Source organism: Homarus americanus, unplaced genomic scaffold (assembly GCF_018991925.1).
Source record: "Homarus americanus isolate GMGI-L3 unplaced genomic scaffold, GMGI_Hamer_2.0 scaffold36970, whole genome shotgun sequence".
Lineage (NCBI taxonomy): Eukaryota > Metazoa > Arthropoda > Malacostraca > Decapoda > Nephropidae > Homarus > Homarus americanus.
Window position 1 is genome coordinate 3,150,333 of NW_024740094.1, and position 21,054 is coordinate 3,171,386.

The window sequence follows — 21,054 nt, forward strand, 5'->3', positions numbered from 1 at the left end:
CCAATTTAAACCTAACCTAAAACTTGAAAACCTATGATATTTCCAGGTATTTTACAATTTACCTGGTTTCCAAATTTACCTGTAATGTAATAAATCAAGAATATATACAACAACTTGATAACTCCTAGATTTGCTGAGTTCTGGGTCAAAGGTCACAGTTGGCATCTTTATGGCAACGCTTCTTAGCCAGCTGTGACATTCTTCCCCTCTCTCCCATACTCACTCTCTTCCTTTTTCCCCCTTCCTCTCCCTCTCTCCTTCACTTTCCTTCGCATCCTCCTTCCTCTCCACGACTATACTCCTCCTTCTTCCTTCCCCGCCCTCACTCCCCCCTCCCCCTCCCTACAGTAATATACACTCGGTACAACAGGTGGACGATCAGGCAATAATATGCAAATGACTCCCACAACGTCATCACCTAAAACATTAATTATCGCCCTCCACCACACCACAGTCCCTCCACCACCACCACAGACGCCCTCCCACCACACCACAGACGCCCTCCACCACACCACAGAGTCCCCACCACACACACACACACCACACCACAGACCTCCACCACACCACAGACGCCTCCACCACACCACAGAGTCCTCCACCACACCACAGACGCCCCTCCACCACACAGAGGCCACCACACACACAGACGCCTCCACCACAGACGCACACCACCACCACACCACAGAGACCGCCCTCCACCACACACCACCACCACGCCCCCACCACACAGTCCACCACACCACAGACACTCACCACACCACAGACCCTCCACCACAGACGCCCTCCACCACACCACACAGAGTCCCTCCACCACACCACACCCCACACCACAGACGCCCTCCACCACACCACAGACACCCCCACACCACACAGACCCCCACCACACCAGAGTCCTCCACCACACCACAAACGCCCTCACCACACCACAGACGCCTCCACCACACAGACACCACCCACACACGCCCCCACCCACACCACAGACGCCCCCACCACACCACAGACGCCCCACCACACCACAGACGCCCCCACCACACCACAGACGCCCCCCACTCACCACCCACAGACACACCACCACACCACAGACGCCCCTCACCACACCACAGACGCACCCCACCACACACCACAGACGCCCCACCACATCACAGACGCCCCCACACCCACCACCACACACCACAGACGCCCTCACCACACCACACCACAGAGTCCCTCCACCACACCACAGAGTCCTCCACCACACCACAGACGCCCCACCACACCACAGACAGACCACACCACAGCCCCACACACACCAGACTCCCCCACCACACCACAGACCCCCACCACACACAGACGCCCCACACCACACCACAGAGTCCTCCATCACACCACAGACGCCCCCACCACACCACAGACGCCCTCACCACACCACAGACGCCCCACACCACAGATGCCCCTCACCACACTATTGGTGGCTCCTCTATTAAGATATAGTCCTCATGGGATTTCGGTGTTAATTAGGTGATTAGGTTGAGTTAGGTTATGGTAAGATATATTTGGTTGTGTCGGGCTGAATAAGGTTAGGTTAGATTACGCGACATTTGGTTATGTGAATAAGTTGGATTAGGTAAGGATAAGTTATTTTATATTAGGTTTGTGTGGGTGTGGGGTACAAGAAACCGTCACAGAGAAGGTGATAAAAGATCACTACAAGAACAGTGACACCATAACTACACTGTCATCACCATCTTCTACACACACACACACGCGCGCGCGCGCCTTCATTAAATCGAGCGAGTCCGAAATAGAAATTGGCTGTGGCTTCGATGTCAATTAGTAGGTATTATTAAGGCTGTCAGGGACGCCTCGGTGGTCCAATCATGAGTCTCAGATCTTAGGTAAGCCAATCAGAGGATGCAGACACAAGCAGGAGATGATTGCCTCGAGAATCTGTTTCCTGATGCTCGCTGATGGATCAAATTTGTGGGTTTCTTCCATAACTGGTGGAGAGAGAACCCGTCATTCTGGCCCTGCTATCGTTATGTCTCAGTTGAAATAATCTAATTGATATGTTCTAGCTTCAGTTAGTTAGTTATGGGGGATTATAAAGCGTGAACTTTTGGTAATTGATTTTTATATTATAGTCTAAGTTTGCCAAGTGAATGATTTATAAATTGCTAAAGGGAAACTTCGACACGTACGGTACCTTTGGGAATCTATTCTTGTGAGGTAGACGTCTTCTCGGTAATTAAGGTAAAATTTAACACACTTACCATTGAGAATCCTGTGAATACTTCCTCACTTAAGGTAATAATACGAACCTTTCAGAATCCGACTCTTAAGGGAACACTAATACCACCTGGGATTCGAATTCACTTAAGATTGATTCGTTCATTTGGCAGAAGCTTCAGTCGTCTCGTCAAAGGAGGAGGAATTGATATGCTCCCGATCTATTGCTGTTGAAACTGACTTATTACGATACAAATGAAGATTAAAATGTTGATAAGGAGTTTACCTGATGACTGGTAATATTGGGGGAAAATGCAGGTATCGAAGCTCCTTATATCATTACACAGTAAATCGATCACGTGAGGATTAGGCACCCCGGCTTATTTCACCTGAGGATTAAACACAGGTGTATATATAGAAGTACGGTTAATTAGTGTAGTACGGACGTCACTCAAGCTCTCAGGAGCATGGGAAAAATGTGCTCAACGTGGGAATATTGTTGGTGTGATGATGGTCCTGTTGATGGGCGTGAGGTTATATTGATGTGATGATGGTCCTGTTGATGGGCGTGAGGTTATATTGATGTGATGATGGTCTTGTTGATGGGCGTGAGGTTATATTGATGTGATGATGGTCCTGTTGAGGGCGTGAGGTTATATTGATGAGATGATGGTCTTGTTGATGGGCGTGAGGTTATATTGATGTGATGATGGTCCTGTTGATGGGCGTGAGGTTATATTGATGTGATGATGGTGTTGAGTACCTGTGTGTAGGTGGTTGTGCAGGTTGTTGTTGTTGTTGTTGTCAATAATAATAATAATGTGGCTATATTTTATTGTTATTTAAAGAAACAACAGCAAAAATATTTTACATTAACCATAACAAATACATTTCATAATTTAATTAATGTAAAGTTATCTTAAAAAAACGTTCCATTTGTAAGTGTCTTGTAGGTACAAAATCTTCCCGTATAAATCATTTAACTTTTAAGGAGTTTTATTTTGAGAGAAATATTGAGCACTGAATTTGAAAACTTAATTAAGGATGTAATTATGAGAGGCAACAGCCTTTAAAAATGTATAATGACCTCTTCTCTGATGCCTTAAAGATCACAAATCAAGGTTTTTTTTACTCTGCCGAATATATGAAAAATCGACAATACAGAAGCTCATAGTCTTAAATGTCCCTCAGTTAAATTATTATACACAAATATAAATGTGAATGTTTCTTCTTCTTCTTTTCATTTATGTTGACACAAAAGATGGATTCTGAAATATTTAAATTTCACCTCAACTGGATATACAGGGTTTGTCATAGGTAGTGAGTATGGTTATATATACTGTATATATATATATATATATATATATATATATATTATATATATATATATATATATATATATATATATACATACACACACACACACACAGGGTGTCTCATAGATCGTGTACCATACTAACATTATATATTCCTATGGTGCACCACTTACTAAGCACCCTGTGTATAAGACGAAGATAAATTGTGAAATGTTCTCAAGCTACATTTCCCCCGTGACATTACTGTAGCTCAGAGATTTAACTAACCTAACCTACCTCATGGAGACGGCGGCAACAAAATGGCGTCAGAGTTCCACCTAGACTCTACGGTAAATAAAACATATGTTCTTGCATACTTTCTCAGGACTACAATGAATTCTAGATCGTGCTGAGAGACTGTTGTCGTATACAAATATGTTTTCATGCATCGGTTTAAGGGTGAATAAACTTGGGGATTGGAAGCTGCAGGAAACCTCTGGCTACAGTGGTAATGTGATTGTGTCGGACGTGTGGAGTTGGTGGGTGTGGAGTTGACGGGTGTGGAGCTGGTACACACACGCACACACCACACCACCCAATGTCTCCATGACCACGTAAGGTCCTTCATTATCAACATCTACGGACGAGTTACTGAACCACGTGGCCTACGTGACCTCACACAGTAGACCAAGAGACCAGCCCGGGCCATCAACTGTAAACTATAATAATTTGTATGTTCAATTCATGTTCCTTCTCCGTTTTCAATAAACCCTGAATTATTATTATTACACACACGCACACACACAAAAAGGTCGAGAATGGAGGGATACCTGGCACACGTTCCCTGGAGTTAACAACCAATCAAATTGCTCGAAATCGATAACCTCTGCGCCTCGCCCCCACTCAGAGGTCGTCTGACTTCACTCACACTGAACTTGCCAGGAATTCGATATTTTCTCTCCTTTGAAAACGTAAACCCTTTCAGCGTGATGTTGGTGTGAGTGTTGGTCTGTGTCGCTCTCCCAGTGTTACAGTTTAAAAGTGGAGAGACGAGTTAGGGAAGTGGGATAGTCATTTTGTTCAGCCCGAAAGGTCTGGGCACCGTTTTATTTTGGGATCCCGTAAGGATTACACCCCCCCCCCCCCTCCTCCCGCTTGTGTTACCTGATGGTTAAGTACCCTTAGGCCCCCTATACACGTTCAGTTCGGTTTGACAGTTCGCCTGCACAAGCACGTTACCAGAGGCCAGTGTGGGAGGAGTTTGAGGGCGTGAGGTAGTTGAGACGCTGCTTAAACTATGGTCTGTACAAACTGAACTGTGCCAGCTTACAGTGCGATGAATAATTTCAGGCAGAATTGTGTTGCGTTGTAGTGGCAACGTCGTGGTCGAAGCTTGTGTTGTAGTGACAACGTCGTGGTCGAAGTTTGTGTTGTAGTGACAACGTCGTGGTCGAAGCTTGTGTTGTGGTGACAACGTCGTGGTCGAATTGTGTTGTAGTGACAACGTCGTGGTCGAAGCTTGTGTTGTAACAACGTCGTGGTCGAATTGATTAGAATAATTTAAGAAAATCCAAGTTTATGCCAAGTTAAGAATAAAGAAAGTGTGAGAGAAAGACACCTGAGTGACCTCTGACCTTTAGCTGGGAACAATTAAGAGGAAGACGCTGCCACAAACACACACGACGAACAAAGGGTAAATTATTTGAAGTGCTCTTCGTAAATAAATAATAATATTAGTGCAGGTGACAGTCTCTGTTGAGGTGTTGTACACGTGTCTTGTGTGTCTATCAGACAATAACACAGACAGGTAACTCGATCCCCTCAGCGGGTAATTAAAGCAGTCTCACGGCACTTATCTCACCTTACTCACAAGAAGAGTTTGTGTTCATTCATCTTTTTTGAGGAGGTAATTCTTCCTCCACTTCGTTTCTGATAATCTTTTTCTTCCTTTTGGACAAAACCTTAACACACGAGCCTAACAAGTAGGTTAAGCTAATTTAGGTTAGTGGTTAGGTTAAGTTATATTAGATCAGTTTAGGTTAACTTAGATCAGATCAGATCAAGTTATTTTAAGTTATGAGATCAAATTAGGTGAGTTAGGTTAAATTAGTGTTTGCGGCCAAACTAACATTATAACTAACTCTAACGTCGTTCTGTCTCTTATGTTATTAAAGTGATAAAATAAACTGCGAAATGTGTGAGAGGAAAAATAACTTAAGGAAACTTGATGGCAAAATAGTGAGTCCAACTAGAAATATGAGGGGAAAATATCCTTATGAAACTCTAGGAAAATTGGGGAAAATATACTATACAAAGCTTTAACGAAACTGGGGTAATAAGTAGAGGGAAAACGATAGCTTTAAAATGCAGGAAACACCATAAATATATCCTAAGAGGAAATATCTAAAGACACCTGCGAGTTTTGGGGGTTGGCGCTTGGCGAGTTGAGACTCGAGAAAGCTTCAGCTTCAGTTAGTAGTCGACCGTCGAGGTGATAGGACGTACCACTCGGAGCTCCTCTTCCTTCTGCCCGGTGTGTTGGCGGTGTGTGTGTGTGTTTGTATTGTGGTGCTGTTTCGTGTATTTTGTTAATAATTGAAACTTTTTGGTGTTTTTTGTTAATTATTAGAACGTTTTAGTGATATTTGTTATTTAGAACTTTTTGTGTTTTTGTTAATATTTGAAACTTTTAGTAAATTTGGCAGAACAATTACACGTTTTTTGTTAAGAAAATTTTCACCATAAATATTTAAAAGTTTTGAAGAGTTGAGTTAATAAATAAAACTTTTGAACATCTGAGTTTAATTTAATTAATTTTAGACGTAATCCTTTTAACTTTATAAATTTAGTTAATAATAAAGTGTTTAGTATAGTTATAAGAACTTATTAATTTAAATTTTTTAATGTGTATGTGTGTCTGTCTGTAAATCCTCGAACTCACTTTTGACCCCCATTGGATGAACTCACTTTTGACCCCCATTGGATGAACTCACTTTTGACCCCCCATTGGATGAACTCACTTTTGACCCCCCATTGGATGAACTCACTTTTGACCCCCCATTGAATGAAACTTACCTACATACATACATTTAACTTCACACATTTTCATTACACATGTGAGTTTTTCAGTCAATTTTGTGAGGAAACTGAACGTCCAATATAGGAAACGGACGGACACTCTCGCTCATAGTGTTTGAGGCCACTTTGCATACATCAACATTGTGTTATATGAAAGTATGTTCTGGGAGGCCGAGAGATTTTTTCTTCTAGGTATATTGTATTGCAAGGTGATGTTGGTTATTGTAGGGTGATGTTGGTTATTGTAGGGTGATGTTGGTTATTGTAGGGTGATGTTGGTTATTGTAGGGTGATGTTGGTTATTGTAGGGTGATGTTGGTTATTGTAGGGTGATGTTGGTTATTGTAGGGTGATGTTGGTTATTGTAGGGTGATGTTGGTTATTGTAGGGTGATGTTGGTTATTGTAGGGTGATGTTGGTTATTGTAGGGTGATGTTGGTTATTGTAGGGTGATGTTGGTTATTGTAGGGTGATGTTGGTTATTGTAAGGTGATGTTGGTTAGGTGATGTTGGTTATTGTATGTTGGTTATTGTATGATGTTGGTTATTGTAAGGTGATGTTGGTTATTGTAGGGTGATGTTGGTTATTGTAAGGTGATGTTGGTTATTGTAGGGTGATGTTGGTTATTGTAAGGTGATGTTGGTTATTGTAGGGTGATGTTGGTTATTGTAGGGTGATGTTGGTTATTGTAAGGTGATGTTGGTTATTGTAGGGTGATGTTGGTTATTGTAAGGTGATGTTGGTTATTGTAAGATGATGTTGGTTATTGTAAGGTGATGTTGGTTATTGTAAGGTGATGTTGGTTATTGTAAGGTGATGTTGGTTATTGTAAGATGATGTTGGTTATTGTAAGGTGATGTTGGTTATTGTAAGGTGATGTTGGTTATTGTAAGATGATGTTGGTTATTGTAAGATGATGTTGGTTATTGTAAGGTGATGTTGGTTATTGTAAGATGATGTTGGTTATTGTAAGGTGATGTTGGTTATTGTAAGGTGATGTTGGTTATTATGTAAGGTGATGTTAAGTTATTGTGGGGTGATGTTGGTTATTGTAAGGTGATGTTAGTTATTGTAGGAATTGATGTTGGTTGTTGTGAATTGATGTTGGTTATTGTAGATGATGTTGGTTATTGTGGGGAGTAGTGTTGGTTATTGTGGTGATGTTGAGTTATTGTAAGATGATGTTGGTTGTATGAATTGATGTTGGTTATTGTAGGGTGATGTTGGTTATTGTGAGTGATGTTGGTTATTAGGGTGATGTTGGTTATTGTAGGGTGATGTTAGGTTGTTATGGTGATGTTGGTTATTGTGGGGTGATGTTGTTGGTTATTGTAGGGTGATGTTGGTTATTGTATGGTGTGATGTTGGTTGTTGTAGGGTGATGTTGGTTATTGTAGGGTGATGTTGGTTATTGTAGAGAATTGATGTTGGTTATTAAGGGGTGATGTGTTGGTTATTGTAGGAGGGGTGATGTTGGTTATTGTAGGTGATGTTGGTTGTGTAGGGTGATGTTGGTTATTGTGGGTGATGTTGGTTATTGTAGGTGATGTTGGTTATTGTGGGGTGATGTTTAGTTTGTGTGTAAAAGGTGATGTTGGTTATTGTAAGGTGATGTTGGTTATTGTAGGTTATGTGTGGTTAGATGTTATTGCTATTGTAAGGTGATGTTGGTTATTGTAGGGTGATGTTGGTTATTGTAAGATGATGTTGGTTATTGTAAGATGATGTTGGTTATTGTAAGATGATGTTGGTTATTGTAAGGTGATGTTGGTTATTGTAAGATGATGTTGGTTATTGTAAGGTGATGTTGGTTATTGTAGGGTGATGTTGGTTATTGTAAGGTGATGTTGGTTATTGTAGGGTGATGTTGGTTATTGTAAGGTGATGTTGGTTATTGTAGGGTGATGTTGGTTATTGTAAGGTGATGTTGGTTATTGTAGGGTGATGTTGGTTATTGTAGGGTGATGTTGGTTATTGTAAGATGATGTTGGTTATTGTAGGGTGATGTTGGTTATTGTAAGGTGATGTTGGTTATTGTAAGATGATGTTGGTTATTGTAAGGTGATGTTGGTTATTGTAAGGTGATGTTGGTTATTGTAAGGTGATGTTGGTTATTGTAAGATGATGTTGGTTATTGTAAGGTGATGTTGGTTATTGTAAGGTGATGTTGGTTATTGTAAGATGATGTTGGTTATTGTAAGATGATGTTGGTTATTGTAAGGTGATGTTGGTTATTGTAAGATGATGTTGGTTATTGTAAGGTGATGTTGGTTATTGTAAGGTGATGTTGGTTATTGTAAGATGATGTTGGTTATTGTAAGGTGATGTTGGTTATTGTAGGGTGATGTTGGTTATTGTAGGGTGATGTTGGTTATTATAATTTAACCTTTTTTGTGTTATTTGGTTATTACAAGCTTTAAACTCGTAAAAAATAGAATCCAAATATTTCTGCCAGCCCGAACGATCATTACGCCAGCGAGACCATTCGTTTGAAGGTGTCATGGCGGGCAGTAAGGAGCCAGTGGTCGTGAAATGAAATGGATAACAGCCTCGGACACGACCAGTCAGCGGGCGACGCGTACCGGGGTGTAACGCGAAGTGTGACGGAAAAACTAGAGTGGCTGCCACGCGACTTAATATGTGAGTGTGACGGCCAGGCGGGGCGAGTCAGGCTGGATTTATGTGTTGGGTATTTTATTTACTGTTTGGTATATATACTGTAGGGTTTAAGCTAACTGAGGAGTGTATGACCACACCTAACCTAACCAAATCCACTCTCATCCTAGGTAGCGTTAGGGTGGTTAATCTTCAGGTGAAATAAGCTCGAGATGTCATTCCTCACGCGATCCAAAATTGAACTTTATTATGATAACATTATAATGTGTCAATCTGTCTGAGGGTTGGCGACCACGGCACCCACCACTCCAAGCATTTTCTGGGTACATTTACTGTCGCCGTTAATTAGTCTTAATGAGTTTCGTCTCATTAGACCTCCTGCAGTAATGTTTTTTTTAGCCTTTTGCTAATTCGTCTTATTATTTATTTCTCTTTAAGAACTCCGTTATGTTGAGGTGCCCCCCCCACCTTCTCCCCACTCAATACCATCCCTCCTCCCCACTCCTCCCCCTCTCCCTTAATCCCTTCCTCCTACATACCCACATCCCTCTACCCCCTAATCCATTTCCCTTCTCACCCCTCCTCCCCTGTAATTCCTTCCTCCTACCCTTCCCCCCTCTTGAGTACGGCGAATTTAGTCCTCACACTCAAGGAGTTCAGTCATTACCGTAAAGAAGTTAAATCATCTCACTTAAGACACTAAACAGGTGACAAAGATCTGGCTGAAGGTGTTGACCCAATCAACACGACTCTTTTACGTTTAACCTCCCGAGATAAAAGCCAACTTGAGTTTTGGCTAAAGAACCACTTCCTGTGTGTATAATTGAATGATTCCTCTAGCTCACAGAATCATCACTCATGGTAAAGCTCTTGATGTGCGGCAGTGTCATCGATTTCGGATAAGAGGAACAGGGTGGGCGGGCGGGCGGGCGGGCAGGTCCTGTGGTGGCATCGGTCTCACTCTCTGGTAAATGGTTCAGGTATTTGAGAATTGGGGTAAAATAATTATGCCTTTCATCTGTTCATGTTAGTGGGTAGAGGGGGGGGATATCGTTGGTGCATTATGGGAATTCTTCACGGGGGGGCAGTTTATCGTAGAATGTATACAATGAGGAATTTGATCTGTTTTTCGGTAAAGTTGCATAGTCCCATCCTTCTCCCCTCTGACTCACATCTACCCCACTCACTCCACCCCTTCACCTCCTCCCTCCCTCACCTCACCTACCCCATCACCTCCCTTCCTCACTCACCCCCCTTCACCTCCCTTCCCACCACCCACCCCTTCACCTCCCTTCCTCACTCACCTACCCCTTCACCCCTCACTCACCTACCCCTTCACCCCTCACTCACCTACCCCTTCACCCCTCACTCACCTACCCCTTCACGTCCCTCACTCACCTACCCTTTCACCCCTCACTCACCTACCCATTCACCTCCCTCCCTCACTCACCTACCCCATCACCTCCCCTAGTGCACCATAAGGTTGCTCCACCATCAACAACCACACCCACTACTGTTAGTTTGTCATTACTTGACATACAGTACAAGGAAGGGAAACGCTCCTTCACTTAGGTTGGGAATCGACCCTGGAACCAACTGCTGGCTAGGAGAATGTGCTAACACCTGAGCTACTAGACGCTATGTTGAAGCCTTATAGTGAGTTAGTTTTAATAATTGAAGCCTCGAAGCAAATTCTAATCGTAATTGAAGCCTCGTTGAGAATCGTACTACTAAGCGCACTACTTAATATAGTGATTTAGAAGTGTATTATGTCATGGTATTATTACAACCCCTTACACGATATAGAATAATATACTGTAATATTTTTGTTTGTCACCTCGTCTTCTCTAACTTTACCTTACCTCACCTCGTCTTGCCTCACCTCGCCTCACCTCGCCTCACCTCGCCTCCCTCCTTTGATGTGTTCCCTTGAGTGGTATATGTCGGGGTATATCGAACAAGGTTAAGTTCAGTCGTCCGTGATCGTTGGGAGGATGACTGAACTGTATATAGGTTGTGATGGCCGGGACACACATACACCACCCCCCCCCCTCCTCTACGTTATTCTGTTGTCAGGTACAGCACGAAGCTCAATAACAACAACAACATCAATAATAACAACAACACCAACAACATCAATAATAACAGCAACAAAAACACCAACAGCATCAATAATAACAACAACAAAAACACCAACAACATCAGTAATAACAATAACAACATCAATAATAACAGCAACATCAATAATAACAACATCAACAACAACATCAATAAAAACGTCGATAATAACAACAATACACACTACACCTTACCTACTCATCTCTCACCCCTCACTAAGAGTAGACATGAGGAGGGAACAACTATCAATAATAATAATGAATGTTGATGCCTTTCAGTGTTTGTGATGCAGCCACAGTAACACACACACACACTGAGGTTCATTATGGCGACTGGTTACACTGGATGCCCTACCTGCACGAGTTTGAGTGTGGAGTGATTATGTGGTGTTGTCTGATGGAGAGAGAGAGTAGACACCAACCCCTATTATAAAAAAAACTATTTCACATCCTAAATGTTCATTATCTCATCCACTATTAATTAAAAAAAACAAAAAACAGATTATGAACTTCGGCATCCGATCAACTACATTGTACAAGAAAAAAAAATCCAGTCATTAAAATTGGCCTGTGTTGAACTTTCATTACCGACACTAAACTTCCTCACAACACGAGGCGGCGGCAGCCAGTAACACACTCTTTGTTCTAGCTAACTTATCAACAACTTTCTTTGCTTGTAAAAACAACCAGTAAGGAAAGTTTTCCCTTGTTCTGGTGTGTGTGTCAGATAAGAGGGATATGTGAGGAATTCAATTTGTGGTGTTTTTTGGGAAGGCAGACAACTTAAACTCGAATTATTTATGTATGGTCTCCATGGCAATGGAACCAAAGGGAGATGCACGTACTCGTGTGTCTATTGTCGGTCTCTGTGGTGACGTATTGAAGGAACTACTCGAGTATTGCCACAGTCTACCGTACAGTCCACAGTAACAGGAGGTGGAGTAGATGGTCGTGTAGGTGGATGTCCAAGAGGTGTTTAGCAGAGGAAATAAACACTGCTATAGAGATCACTTAATGTGTGTGTGTGTGTGTGTGTGTGTGTGTGTGTGTGTGTGTGTGTGTGTGTGTGTGTGTGTGTTTTATACGACGGTACATTAGGGCGTTTACTGGTATAGTGATGTCTGTCCGTGAGGGTGTCCGAGACTTACATGGCGATTCCGAACACTGATGAATCTGACAGCTTTACCGTGGACAAAAAGCATGGGGTGGTCACTGTTAGTTTTGGTCAGAGGTCAAAGGTCGTCGTTGTACAGGCAGCACTGGGGGATTATCGTCTTATTTGGTTGGTAGGCAATGCGACCCTCAAGTATTATTACCACGGGGCCAGTTGTTTCTCTAGTGGTGTAATCATGTTGTCTCTCTCTGTGTGTGTCTCCCCTTCTTTCTCTGTCTCTCTCCTTCTCTTGTTTGTGTGGAGCTGAAGGAGAAAACGCCTCAAGGGATCGTCCCCGCCCCCTCCCCCCCTACATGGCGGGGGACGTCAAGTTACTGGAAGGTTTTATTAATACACACATCCATACATACTGTACATATAATAATAGTGGTTGCCCCTCGGCTGGCCCAAGGGTCACCTAGGCATGAATTTGTTTACGGTGTAGAAGCTGACGCCAACACAACCACACCCTAAGTTAACGAGTTGCATAACCCAGTGTCAAGGAATAGTCCGAGAAGATCGGGTAACTCTCCAACTGCACTGGCTAACCATTACCCCGGAACACGATCAGCAAATCGATTACCATTCAGGTTCCCAATTACTGCTGGCTAGACAGAGGCAAATGGCGTAAAGAAACTTGCCCATGGTTTCACGCTGTCCAGGGATCGAACCCAGGTCCGCTCGTTTGCGAGGTGAGCATGCTGAACATTGCACCACATACATGTAATAGATTTTCCTCCTTTGTTCTTTAATTCCCTCAATTCACATCTGTATGTTTCCCTTTACCTAATTCACACCTGTTATCTTGATGTTCTATATATTACAAATTTTATTCCTTTCCCTCTCTCTCCTCTTTCTTCTATATTATGACGTTTTTCTCGTCTATTGAAGATTATTTTATTTTCTGTTTTCTCGGGTAATAATTAATATAGTCCTTGTGTTTACGTCCAGGTGGAGGACTCTTACCTGTCCCGCTAATTATCCTCAGGTTTACAAGCACCGAGTCAACAAGATGGGGATGGTGATGGGGGCGTTAGTGATGAAGGGGATGGTGATGATCATGATTGCGTTAGTGATGATGGGGATGGTGATGATGATGATGGCGTTAGTGATGGTGATGATGATGATGGCGTTAGTGATGATGATGTGATGATGATGATTGATGGTGATGATGATGGCGTTAGTGATGATGGGGATGGTGATGATGATGATGGCGTTAGTGATGATGATGATGGTTAGTGATGATGATGATAGCGTTAGTGATGATGGTGATGGTGATGGCGTTAGTGATGATGATGATGGCGTTAGTGATGATGGTGATGATGATGGCGTTAGTGATGTTGAGGATGTTGATGATGGCGTTAGTGATGTTGAGGATGGTGATGATGATGGCGTTAGTGATGATGGTGATGATGATGGCGTTAGTGATGATGATGATGGCGTTAGTGATGATGATGATAGCGTTAGTGATGATGGTGATGATGATGGCGTTATTGATGTTGAGGATGGTGATGATGATGGCGTTAGTGATGTTGAGGATGGTGATGATGATGGCGTTGGTGATGATGGGGATGGTGATAGTGATGGCGTTGATATGTGTGTGTGTGTGTGTGTGTGTGTGTGTGTGTGTGTGTGTGTGTGTGTGTGTGTGTGTGTGTGTGTGCGTGCGTGCGTGCGTGCGTGAGTGAGCATGTGTGTGTGTCAGTCATTAAAAGTTTATATGAACTCATTTGCAGTCATGGAATTTCAGTTACAGATAGCAAATATACACCCGGGCCTCAGACCTGCTAAATTTGCATAAAATCAAGTTGTATTTATTTAGGCAGTGAGTCGGTCCGTCTGGGTAAAAGTTTGTGCATATATATGTAAATGATGGCATCGGCGGCCTGCCTCATATGTTGTGGCATTTACTGTGTTTATTCCTTATTAATTACTCCCCTGCCATCTACACCTGAGGGGAGGGTGTTGTAATATTGCTTTCTGCTCGTCTGAGTGTCTGTCTGTGACCACACACATACACAGTAGTAAGTTTCAGTAACCACCGAGGTAACACAATATACAGGTGTTATACTCCTTTTCTCACCTGCTAAACCTATCTAATTAAGTCTTCCTCTGCCACTCAAAGTTAATAGCCTGTTAACAACAATAATCACTGCCTATTAACCTTTCAATGACCTGTAAACTTAATTGAGTCTTGGATCCGGTGTCCCAAATGTCCCTCTGTTGTTATTTCCCCTTTAACCGGACAGGTAAGAGAGTATTAAATTATGTTGCAGAAGATTCACAAAATATTCGATTAAAATTGGATTCTCACCTGTTAGTATATTAATTTTCTCGCCAGGTAAATATCTGTGAGAGCATCAAATTACCTTGTTTAGGATGCGATAAGGAATGGATTTACAGCCGTTCATAACTCCTTCACTACGGGGACGCCAGAAACACAGGTCCCTGAACGATATAATAAAATGGGCTTAAAAAAAAAACACGTAAGTTACTCAAAAAACACGTAAGTTACTCAAAAAATACGTTAGTTACAATACCACTCTTTAACTTGGTATATGCACGCATGTAACCAGCTCACTTATAACAATTTAATAACTGAATTTTCTAAACTGGTCAAATTGTTCTTCTTCGTATTGGCTGCATGTCGTAACTATGTTGATCCAGTTGGTTAAATTCTCACATCCTTAGTGAGAAGAATCACCAAACTTATAACCCCTATGAGAACGGATGATGATGATAACAACAACAATAGTGGTAGCGAAACAGTAGTTGTAATGAAATAATAATAGTAATAATAATAATGTGAGAGGTCTCTATGGGAAAAAAAATTTACATAGACAAAGAACTAAACTCGAGTTATAGGGAACACGTTTAGGAAGTCTTGGTCAATTGTCAACCGTCGTATCAGAACCTACTGGTGTGTGGTTTAAGGTTTTATTACCCGACGTGTTTACGAGTGGTGGTGCGGCGCCCTCTGTGTGTGTGGGTGTATGTGGGATGGGGGGAGGTGTATGTGGGATGGGGGGATGTGCGTGTAGGTTGGGTGGGGGGATGTGTGTGTGTATGTCGTAGTGATGTTCCAGGCTGAGATATGTACCGTGATGTGAACTCTGTTTTTCTCAATCTCTCTCTTTCCTTTGTTTTCGTCCGTCTCTCCTGTCTTCCTCCATCTCTCCCCCTGTCTTCCCATCTCTCCTCCCTGTCTTCCTCCATCCTCCTCCTGTCTTCCTCCATCTCCCCTCCCCATCTTCCTCCATCTCTCCTCCCGTCTCCTCCATCTCTCTCCTCTGTCTTCTTCATCTCTCCTCCTGTCTTCCCCTCCTTCTCTCCTCCCGTCTTCCTCCATCTCTCTCTGTCTTCTTCCATCTCTCCTCCTCATCTTCCTCCATCTCTCCTCCTGTGTTCCTCCATCTCTCCTCCTGTCTTCTTCCATCTTTCCTCCCTTCTTCTTCATCTCTCCTCTGTCTTCCTCCATCTCCCTCCTGTCTTCCTCCATCTCTCCTCCTGTCTTCCTCCATCTCTCCTCCTGTCTTCCTCCCTCCTCTCCTCCTGTCTTCCCTCCATCTCCTCCTCTTCCTCCATCTCTCCTCCTGTCTTCCTCCATCTCTCCTCCTGTCTTCTCCATCTCTCCTCCTGTCTTCCTCCATCTCTCCTCTGTCTTCCTCCATCTCTCCTCCTGTCTTCCTCCATCTCTCTCCTGTCTTCCTCTCTCTCCTCTGTCTTCCCTCATCTCTCCTCCCTGTCCTTCCCCTCCATCTCTCCTCCTGTCTTCCTCCATCTCTCACTCCTGTCTTCCTCCATCTCCTCTGTCTTCCTCCATCTCTCTCCTCCTGTCTTCCCCTCCATCTCTCCTCTGTCTTCTTCCATCTTTCCTCCCTTCTTCTTCCATCTCTCCTCCTGTCTTCCTCCATCTCTCCTCCCTGTCTTCCTCCATCTCTCCTCCTGTCTTCCTCCATCTCCTCCCTTCCCTCCCATCTCTCCTCCTGCTTCCTTTGTCTCTCCTCCTGTCTTCCCTCCATCTCTCCTCCTGTCTCCTCCTCCTCTCCTCCTGTCTTCCCTCCATCTCTCCTCCTGTCTTCCTCCATCTCTCCCCCTGTCTTCTTCCATCTCTCCTCCTGTCTTCCTCCATCTCTCCTCCTGTCTTCCTCCATCTCTCCTCCTGTCTTCCTCCATCTCTCCTCCTGTCTTCTTCCATCTCTCCTCCTGTCTTCCTCCATCTCTCCTCCTGTCTTCCTCCATCTCTCCTCCTGTCTTCCTCCATCTCTCCTCCTGTCTTCCTCCATCTCTCCTCCTGTCTTCTTCCATCTCTCCTCCTGTCTTCCTCCATCTCTCCTCCTGTCTTCCTCCATCTCTCCTCCTGTCTTCCTCCATCTTTCCTCCCGTCTTCTTCGTACCTGTTCCTATCTTCCTGCATTTCTCGTTTCCACTGATCTGCCAATTACGATGCCTTTTAGGGACAGCGAGGTTGTGGTCGTGATGGGGCTGGTGGCTCGAGGAGTAGTGGTAGTGAGGTATTGCTTCGGCTGTACATATACTAAAGTTGGAACGATACAGAGAAGATTGACTTGGCCCCTGCGCAAGGATGACACACAAAATCGTGAAGCGTTCCACATTTTTAGATCCCATGGGGTCTCGTGGCTAGGATACTTGGCTTTCACGTAGGAGGCCCGGATTCCATTCCAGGCAGGTGAATAGAAGATGGTGACCTGTGGTGTAATGGTTATCATGCTTGCCTCGAAAGCGAGCGGACCCGGGTTCGATCCCCGATCAGGGTGAAACTATGGGCAAGTTTCTTTATGCCATTTGCCACTGTGTACCCAGCAGTAATTAGGGACCTGGATGTTAATCGATTGCTGAATTGTGTTCCGGGGTAATGGTTAGCCAGTGCAGTTGGCGAGTTGTCTGGTCCTCTCGGACTGTTCCTTGACACTGGGTCATGCAACTCGTTAACTTAGAGTGTGGTTGTTGTGCTGGCAACAGCTTCTACACCTTAAACAAATTCACGCCTAGGTGGCCCTAGGGGCGGCCATCCTTGACTTCCAGGGGCATCCATTATCAGTGACGGGTGGTAGTGATGGAGGCTGGTAACTATAGTAGGTTGTAGGTGAGGGGTAGTGGTAGTAGTAGGTGTGGTGGTGGTGATTGGTGATGGTAGCTAGAGTGTATGCGAGGGGTGGTGGTAGTTGTGGTGAATGTTACGGTGAAAATGAACATAAGAATCCGATCTATCGTGTATGCTGAGCCACCCGTGTCATCTGTTTTCCCAGGATTACTCCTGACCTGAGGGATTACATTCCACCCAGAGGGCTTACTTCTTCACATGGGGATTTTTTGTTTATTCTCGGTTGGATTACTTGTCCAGAGTGGGGTAACGTGTCTTCTGGATGATTATTTTAGTACACCGCGATGACTTGAGTACAATTAAGTATTATGTGATTGTAATAGAATTATGTAATTCCATTGGGGTAATGTATTTACAGTGAGATTACTTGAGTACTGAGAGATTTCTTTGGTAAAGTGGGATTGTTTTTCAACTAATGAGATAACTCGTCCATTATCAACTAGCGACTCACGTTCGCATCTTGTCACAGTTTACCCTTGAAGAAAACATGACGAGAAGAACGGACAATCCATGAAAGAAAACGAACAAGAATTATGTGGAAAAAAGAAAGAAAGAATATCCATTATCCAAGTATGTGAAGGGTGTGTGCGGGCGGTAGAGGGGGGATTGGGGGGGAGGGGGGTAGGAGGGAGGGGAAGATTCTACGCCTTCTCATTTCGTGCAAGAGAGAGCATTGATAAGCGGATCCTGGACCGTGTGCAAAAACCTGAGGATAGAGGGGAGGTGAAGTGAGGGGACTGAGGAGGGAGGGGAAAGGGGTATGGGAGATGAAGTAAGGAAATGGGAGAGGAGGGGATGGGGTAGAGCATACAGGTGAAGGGAAGATGAGAACCATGTATTACCCATTTATAATAACGCAGAGGTGGGTTTTGTTTTGTGGGATTTTATTTTAATATTTTTTTTATTTTCTTTAGATATTTTAATTGGATTTTATGGGATTTTTTTATTATTTTTGTGAGGTTTTCTGGGATTTTTAAGTTTTGTGGGATTTACGTAATGATTATGGGGAATTTTTTAATAGTTTGATGGGATTTTGTCACGTGGTTTTGTAGTTTGGGGATTTTTTGTAATAGTAATGTAGGATTTTGTTTACTATTTACTGTTAATGACTCAGGTGTTCAAAATAATGCCAAGTTGACTCATAGATGTACACTAATTACCCCACGTAAATTACAGATAGTGTCTCTCTCTCTCTCTCACACACACACACACACCCCAATTAATTTCAGTCATCATGGTGTAAGGATAAAAAAATATTGAATATTTAAAGCGTTGAGGAATTCCGAGTTAAGGATTAATGTAAGAGGAACGTGATGTAGAATATACTGTAGAGAAATTGGGAGACGTTTGTGGAGAGAGAGAGAGAGAGAGAGAGAGAGAGAGAGAGAGAGAGAGCTGGTCGACGTCAGCAGTAAAGGGATTCGGATAAGGATTTGCGACTATTTTTATCATCCTCTGAAAATCTGACAACCTTATCCCTCAGAGAAATCCCTACCAGGAACCTTTATCTGGACCCGAGACGTCATCCCTCCTTCTCTATGATGGGGATGGGTAAGTAACCTCCCTCTTATCTATCTATCGTTTTCGTCAGTGCTGCTGCAAGTTATAGTCTGTTAATTAAGGGAAGGCCTGGCGACGGAACAGGGGAGGATGGAAGAGGGAGTGGAGTATAAGTAGGTGGTGGGGTTTGGAGGGAGGGAAGGGTGTGTGGGGAGGAGAGGTGAGAGACACAGATGGAATTTATGAGAAACATACTGATTGTGAGAGAATTATCCCGCGCCTTACCATCATATCGCGCCCTATCCCATTCCATCCCTTCCAGTCCCGTCCCATCCCGCTCCATCCCAAGACATCTCATTCCATCATTCCACTAACCTTTTCCCTCCCAAGGCTGCCACACAGACCTATTGATCAGTCTGATGCTAAAGGGGCATCAAACGACGAGGAACGAGACCAAGATGTGCCATTGTGGGTCTCAGAAGTCTCGCAACTCGGCCAACACGGACAAGGGAGGAGGAAAGAGAAGAGGATAGGGGAGGAAGACTAAGGAAAAGAGATGGATAGAGAAGGGAGAGGGAGGGAGGGGATGGAAAGGAGGAGAGAAAGGGAGGGAGGGAAAACAAATATTTCTTTTCCATTGATTTGATTTTTGTGGGATTTGGAATTAAGTCTCACGAGGCTCTGTTTGGGTCTTTTACCTGTCAATACCTGTAACACCTGTCACCACCTGTACATGTCACCACCTGCCTAGCATCTGTCACCACCTGCCTTATGCCTGTCACCACCTGTCCATGGGGAAGGAGAACACCATAAGAGGCCAGTGTTGTCAGCAACGGTCACAACTCATGTCACCGTATTGGTCTTTATCATATCTTTAGTTTCCCTTCGGCCAATGATTGCTGGGGCTGGTGATGACGTCATGTACCCAATTAACCAATGATTTCTGGCACTGGTGATGACGTCATGTACCCTATTAACCAATGACTTCTGGTGCTGGTGATGACGTCAGATGATTTTCAAAATAATATATCACACAAGAACTTTTGTTAATATGTTACGGAGAACGTCATCACGTGCCTCACACAGCAAGTAATTACCTGGCTTAGTGAGGTAGTGAATAGCTCTTATCTGGCCTCTTGCTTTATATCTCACCGTAAAGAATGTATTTACGTCTGGGGGGGGGGGGGTATACCCTGTCCTCGTAATGACTCGGTGCATAGGTGGTCAAAGGCCCGTGTTTTGTGTTTCTGGTATGTGTTTGAGTGAGAGAGCGAGGATGTATAGGTAGTGAGGAGCAGAAGGTCGAGTGTGGGTTGACATCAAAGAGGAGACAAGGGTAGTAGTGATAGACTCAAGCCATGCGCCGCCGTCTTGGTATTGGCAAAAGTCACCACTGGTCGCCACTACTCAAGCACCAGACAGCATGAATGTTCCTAACATGAACTTACAGACGGTCAGTAAGAGACAAAAATGAATTGTTGTAGAAGTTATACAGTGAAGGTAGGAATAAGTTATTGTATGTAGAATTTATGCATAATATACAATGAATGTAAGAATGATTCAGAGGTTATACATAATATTAATGAATGTTTGAATGATATGTAGAGAGAGAGAGAGAGAGAGAGAGAGAGAGAGAGAGAGAGACATTTAGCCAGAATCCAATTATCGACACTTTCACATGAGAAGTGGTAGGCGTCTTTGTAATTGTCTCGACCAAACTTTGATGAAGTAGCTGCTGTAGTAATGACCTTATGTGGCCCTTCCTGCCTGACCCATGATGTAGCACACACATACACACACACACACACACACACACACACACACATACACACATACACACACACACACACACACACACATACATACACACACACACACACACACACACACACACACACACACACACACACACATACATACACACATACACACACACACACACACACACACACACACACACACAC

The 21,054-nt window shown here is 43.5% G+C and overlaps 1 protein-coding gene and 1 non-coding gene across 2 annotated transcripts in view; both read left to right on the plus strand.

Moving 5' to 3' along the window:
• Nucleotides 1–5,985: 5,985 nt before the first annotated feature.
• LOC121875156 (gastrin/cholecystokinin type B receptor-like) overlaps nt 5,986–21,054 on the plus strand; it is a 58,314-nt gene continuing 43,245 nt past the window's right edge. Inside the window, exon 1 of the mRNA XM_042379588.1 lies at nt 5,986–6,033. The gene's annotated coding sequence lies outside the window, so the exon portion shown is untranslated. The remainder of the gene's footprint in view (nt 6,034–21,054) is intronic.
• LOC121875200 lies at nt 16,980–17,085 on the plus strand. The gene has a single exon (XR_006090562.1). It is a non-coding gene; the product is annotated as a U6 spliceosomal RNA (small nuclear RNA).